The 7378-nt window shown below is 26.3% G+C and overlaps 1 non-coding gene across 1 annotated transcript; it reads right to left on the reverse strand.

The window, feature by feature from the left end:
- Positions 1-1526: 1526 nt before the first annotated feature.
- TRNAM-CAU (transfer RNA methionine (anticodon CAU)) lies at positions 1527-1599 on the reverse strand. The gene has a single exon. It is a non-coding gene; the product is annotated as a tRNA-Met (tRNA).
- Positions 1600-7378: the final 5779 nt, after the last annotated feature.

The following is a 7378-nucleotide window of genomic DNA, read 5'->3' on the forward strand; positions in this document are numbered from 1 at the left end:
TAAAATTCTGTCCTAACTCTCCATAGATTTTCTTTTGGTTTCTTTTTACTCCATCATTCATTGGTTTTAGCTGCCCCAAAAGGTGTGACTTTAAGAATTTTAAGATAAATCCATAAAGTTATGGATAAATAAGCCTCATACTCATACTTATGAAGAGAAATCTAAGTGTGCATAAGTAAACCCTAGAATTTAAAGACACGATCACTAATACTCATGTTTAAACAATTAGTAAAACCTAAAAGCAATAAGTAGCAAGTGATCGAGTAGTAGTGATCTTATTGTAAAGTGTTAATAAATTTTTAAAAAGAAAATAAAGAAATGTGACTTGTTAAGGTTCTGTGCTGTGCCACTGCTCTAGTTTTGATTTGAAGTTTTCTGCACTGACTTCCTCTGCTTGAAAATTAACACCTTTTTTTTGTGTGTTTGAAACCCAGTTATTTGTTTACGTGTTTTACTGCTTTTTTATATTTATAAATTCTAAATATTTATTTATTAAAAATCCGTTATTAATGTTATTAGTGGAAAAAAGCGAGAATTATTATTTGCCGATTTTTGAGGTGAAAGTTTTTTTTTACTTTCTTAGAGGAAGTCATGAAGTTCATGAATTTTTTTTTTATTGAGAACGTTATGTTTCTATTATTTATAATTATATTTACTAATAAAGTGATCATATTGACAAATATTTAAATATTTGTAGGCCTAAATACATAATATTAAAAAGTAATGAAAATTGTCATGTCATGATCGGCAATTGCATGATCATTTACGATCTAATATGCCCTAAACTAAACTGTAATAACAAATAGATCAATAAATATGTTTCTTGAAAGCAGTGGTCGGCATAGAGAGAGCAGGGAACATGAACTATGATAATATATTTCATGCTTTCTTTCTCTGTTGAAATCTGACCAGGTCTGGTAATTGCATGATCATTTACGATCTAACATGCCCTAAACTTAACAGTTAAGCCAAAAAAAATAATAAATATGTTTCTTGAAAGCAGTGGTAGGCATATAGAGAACAGGGAACATGAACTATGATAATATATTTCATGCTTTCTTTCTCTGTTGAAATCTGACCATGTCTGGCAATTTTGCATGATCATTTACGATCTAATATGCCCTGCACTAAACAGTAAAACCAAAAATACCAAAAAAATGTTTCTTGAAAGCAGTGTTCGGCATAGAGAGAACATTGGATATGAATTATGTCTTTCTCTGTTGAAATCTGTCCAGCTATTGTATGAAATTTGTTGATATTCGGGTTTACTTACAAATAAAAAAACGATCATGATCGGCTGTTGGTGGCTATAAGTTCCGATCGAAACTTATCACGGAATCTATCCTATTTTGGTTAGTTTACCTATATAATCTGAGTTTTAAACTGATATTCTATTATAATTAATTCTGTACATTTTGAATTCAACATTAGTTTTCCACAATTGTATCATGATTTTTTCTTAATATATATTTTAAATTCTAATAAAAATTAAAAAGAAATAAAAAAATTAAATAAAAAAAAATTAATGCCCCGAGTGAGGCTCGAACTCACGACCTTAAGATTATGAGACTTACGCGCTGCCTACTGCGCCATCGAGGCTATGAGCTGCCAACTAACCAATAATACACACAAACCAACAGTTTTAAAAAAGATACCTAAATTGATAACGCACTGATAAGAACATTTAGTTAAAAATAGAAACAAATATAATTAGATTTCAAGTCAACAACAACAAAAAATGCCACATAATTATTTACACATGTTAGAGAATAGCCAGCCAGCCTACAAACAAAAATAGACAATAACAAAAAAAAACTAAACAAATAAAGATAATAATTTAAAACAAAAACAACAACAATTTGTATTTAGAACTAAAAAATTTAAAATAAATTAATCAACTTGTATATGACAATAGAATTTTAATTAAAAATAATAATTTGAATAAAAAAAACAAATGATAAGGTGTGAAATATTTAACATTTGTGCATATTATAATGAAGTACAAATATGTATTTATATATGTATGTACATAATTAAAAATAAATTTTCTAAAAGAATCAATCTTAAATTAAAAGTCTATTAAAATTTTTCGAATAATTTTATAACCATCAACAGAAAATACAAATTTAAATTTTAAATACAGCTCTTATCATGTAATTTGTAAAATAAGTAAATTATATTTAAACAATTAGAACTTGAAATTTTCAATATCGTAAAAATTTCAGAAAATTTTTTTAATATCGTAAAATTTTCTATTAAAATTTGCATATTCTATATGTAAATATTTCTATAAAAATCTGTTAAAATGGTTAATATATTGTCATTTCAATAGACATTTTTAATATCGTAATTTCAGAAAAAAAAATTTATATCGTAAAATTCTTTATAAAAACTTTAATCGTAAAATTTAAAATTTTTGAATTTGTTTTATATCGTAAATATTTCCATTACAATCTGTAAATATCTCAAACAAGCACATATTTTGTTATTTCCATAGAAATTTTTAATATTGTAAAAATTAAAAACAAAATAATAAAATTTTCCTTTAAAATTTCTTTATATCGTAAATATTTCCATTACATTCTGTCAATGTCGTAAATATTTCATTATTTCTAGTTTTTATATCGTAAAATTTGATGTTGAAATATTTCCATTGAAATTTGTTACATATAAAATTTCCAATAAAAATTTTAATATCGTAAAATTTTCTATTGACATTTTTTTATATCGCAATTATTTCTAATAAATTTTTAATATTGTAAAAAATGTTAATAGTATTTTCTGTTAAAATTTCTTTATATCGTAAATATTTCCATTACAGTCTATTAAAATCGTAACTGATTCTATAGAAAGTTTTAATAAAAACTTATAAAAAATTCAATATCGTAAAATTTAAATTTTTTTATATCGTTGAAATTTTTTTATATCGTAAATATTTCCATTGCAATTTATTAATATTGTAAATATTTCGTTATTGCCAAGAAATTTGTAATATTGTCAAAAATATTAATAAAATTTTCTGTTAAAATTTCTTTATATCGTAAATATTTCATTAATTCTATAGAAAGTTTTCAATATCGTAAAATTTTCTGTTGAAATTTTTTTATATCGTAAATAATTCCAAACTAATCTGTTAATATCGTTAGAATTTCAGAAACAAATTTTAATATCGTAAAATTTTCTGTGGAAATTTTTTCATACCCTAAATATTTCCACTGCAATTTATTAATATACACGCAGAGAAAAATCATGGTTGTGGTAACCATAAACTAAGAGCAACATATTATGATCAGATTTTTGCTTGCAGTGCAAAACATATTATGATCATTATTAGTATCATAAAACATCATAATATGTTCTGAAATAATCAAATTATGATAAAAATAAATCATAATATGTTTTGAAATAATCATAATCATATTATGATAAAAACAATCATAATATGACCCAGAGCCATCATATTTATGACCCAATTAGATCATATTATGATCCAAAACAATCATATTATGATCCAAAATAATCATATTATTATTAAAATTTATTTTTGGAAATACAAAATTTTAATAGGATTTAGTTTTAAAGTACTAAATTCACAATTAAAATATTATTGATAAAATCAAATTTATTGTTATTCGCTCTAGGAAAGTTAAAGACAATATATAAATAAAACTATAGAGCGAATGGGAATTACAGACACTCAAAATTTACTTGTAAAAACAACACAGCTTAGACAAACACCAGCACTCATAAATGGTTGGAAAAAAGACTATTAAAAGTAAACATATTTTCTTTGCATCTTAAACATATTATGACTACGCGTATATAAACCTAACATTTAAAGGTTGTATATAAAAATAATATGTTTACCTAATTATCATTATTTAGTTGTTCGAAAACCATATTCATATTTATAATTGCGATGAAAATATAAACGTTTACAGTAACTATAATATTGTTGAAATTAAATTAAAACAATAATTATATGTTTACGACAACAATATATTGTTACAGAGAACATAGTATAGTTGTCGTAACCATGTCCAACCATGTTTTTTCTCTGCGTGTAGTAGATATTTCACTATTTCTATAGAAAGTTTCAATATCATAAACAATTTTATTAAAATTTTCGGTTAAAATATCGTTACATCGTAAATATTTCCATTATAGTATGTTAATATCATAAATATAGCATTATTTCTATAGAAAGTTTTTAATATCGTAAAATTTTCTGTGGAAATTTTTTTATATCGTAAATAATTCCAAAATATCTGTTAATATCGTTAGAATTTCAGAAAAAAAATTTAATTTTTTATATCGTAAATATATCATTACTTCTACAGAAAGTTTTAATATCGTAAAATTTTCTGTTGAAATTTTTTTTATATCGTAAATAATTCCAAACTAATCTGTTAATAAAGTTAGAATTTCAGAAACAATTTTAATACCGTAAAATTTTCGGTAGAAATTTTATTATATCGTAAATATTTACAATACAATTTGTTAATATAGTAAATAATCCGTTATTTTTAAGAAATTTTAATAAAATTTTCTGTTAAAATTTCATGTATAGTAAATTTTTTCAATATACTTTCAATATCTTAAATATTTTATTCAATATTTTATAATCGTAATCAGAGTACAAACATTTAAACTAAAAACTGATCTATAGTCAGAACCTTAACTCGAACTGAACAAGAACCTGAACTTGAAACTGAACTAGATTCTGAAATAGGACCTACCTTAACTAGAACTGAACAAGGACCTAAACTTGAACTTGAATCTGAACTAGAACATGAAGTAGAACCTGAAATAGGACCTGCCCTAGAACCTAAACTAGAATCTAAAATAGAACCTGGACCTTAACTCTAACATGAACTAGAACTGGAACCTAAACTGGAGCAACCACTAGAACCTAAACTAAAACCTGAAATAGGACCTAAACTAGAATCTGAACTAAAACTTGAACTAGCACCTGAACTAGGATATTAACTGAACATACACTAGAACCAAAAATAAGACCTGAACCAGAACCAAAACTATAACCTGATCCAGGGCCAGGACCTTAACCTAACATGAACTAAAACCTGATCTCAACTAGAACCGGAGCCTAAAATATACCCTCCACTAGAACCTAAACTAGAACATTAACTAAAACCTGATCTTGAACCCGAACTAGAACTAAGACCTCAACTAGAACCTATACAAAAACCTGAACTTGAAGTAGCACCTGAAATTAGACCTGAACTGGAACAAAATTTGAAATAACTAGAACATGATCTAAAACCTAAAATATGACCTGATCTTGAACCTGAAACAGAACTAGAACTAAACTTCAACTGAACAGGAACCTAACGGATATCCATTAGAACAATAACAAGAACATAAACTAAAACCGAAAATAAGATCTTGAACTTGAAATATGAAATGAACTAGAACTTAATCAGGAACCTGAACTAGAATTAAACTTAAACTGAACCAGAACCTAAACTAAAACTTGAATTAGCTCCTCAACTAGTGCTAGAACCTAAAATAGTAAAGGCCAAAGCCATTTATATATAAATATACCAAATGTTCGAAATAGTTAATTATTTAAGGATATATCGCTCATTTTCTGCAACAACGTCATAATTCAAAAAAAGTCGTTTCGAGAAAAACGACTTGAATGTTTTATGACATTTTACTATTTCTTAAATAAATTTTCAACAACTCATGCGATTTCAGAAATAAAACCTGATTTAAATAGTAGATACTAATATCTTTCTAATCTGTATTTAACCCAAATTTTTACTTGTCAAATATACTAGAAAACATGAATTTTCATTTTGACGTTTACACCAAAAAAACACTCTCATACAAAAAAAACTGAAAAGACTAAAGAACGGCGCATATTTTGTATTACTCAATTCAAAACACCCGAATTTTGAGTTATGACGGTGTTGCAGCAAATGAGCGTTATATAAATTTATCCTTCTATTTGTAACTTCTAAATTTTTCATTTGCGACCCCACAAAGTGTATATATTCTGGAGCGTTATAGAAAGCGAAGTCGATATAGCCATGTCTGTCCTTATGTTGAAATCAGCTTTCCGTAGCCCCCAAATAACATACATACATGAATCATACATCAATATATCTGTTATAGACCCGTTTCGGTTGCTATTAAAAATCGGGAAAATCGGCCCACAAATGGCTGAGATATAAGGAGAAAACCACGACAACCTCGAATTTTTAACTATTTATAGCCTACACCACCATAGTGGGGAGGGTATAATGCGTTTGTACAGATGTTTGTAACGCATTAGTCTAACACCCGCATTAAAATATACCGATCGACTTAGAATCACTTTCTGAGTCGATTAAACGATGTCCGTCCGTCTAGCTGGCTGGTCGGCTGGCTGTACATGTAAACTTTGTGCGCAGAGTACTGGTCGCAATTTTGAAGATATTTCGATCAAATTTGGTACATGTTATTTTTTAGGCCCAAGGACCAAGCCTATTGAAACTGGCTGAAATGTCTTTCCGAAATACAAATGTCCTTCCGAAATTGGCCTTTATCGGTCATAAATGTTTAATTTATAAATGTATCTCCACAAATTGCGCTCCAAATAAGTTTCATATATAAGAAATTCATGTCACCAAATTTTGTTACGATCGGTCCATAATTAGTCATAGCTCCCATATAGACCCGCATCCGAAAATCACTTTAACGTGCATAAATCTCTTAAAAATGTTGGTATACAAACAAAATTCAACATAGTTAACTTTAATATAGATATAAATCACACGACCTAATTTCATGGTGATCGGTCCATAATTGGTCATAGCTCCTATATAGTGCTCAATTCCAAAAATCACTCAAAAATATAAATTATTGAAATTTTAAAAAAAACATTTTTTTGGTCTTTTACTTAGTGTAGGGTATTATATGGTCGGGCTTGACCGACCATACTTTCTTACTTGTTTTTATCTATATCTGGATTAAAAAGTCAGTAATATAGACAATATCTATGGATATCTAATGATAGATATTTTAGAGAACTTTGCAACGACGTAGATAACGCCATAATAATTCAAAAAAACATATTTTTTGACACGAATTTTTGAAAAAAAAATTATTATAAAATTAAATTAATTTTTATTATTAAATTTTTATCACTAATAAATTGAAAAAAATGAAAAAAAAAATTTATTGAAAATTAAAAATATTTTCAAAATTTTTTTTTAATTTTGTTTACCTAAAAATATTTAAAATTTAAAGTTTAAAGTATAATTTGGTGAATGGTTTATAAGATTCGAACAGACGAATGTAGCTCTCTTAATATTTCAAAATCTATTTAAATTTTATATCTTAACCATTGCCTTTAAGAATTCATTTCGAA

This window comes from Calliphora vicina, chromosome 2 (assembly GCF_958450345.1).
Source record: "Calliphora vicina chromosome 2, idCalVici1.1, whole genome shotgun sequence".
Classification (NCBI taxonomy): domain Eukaryota; kingdom Metazoa; phylum Arthropoda; class Insecta; order Diptera; family Calliphoridae; genus Calliphora; species Calliphora vicina.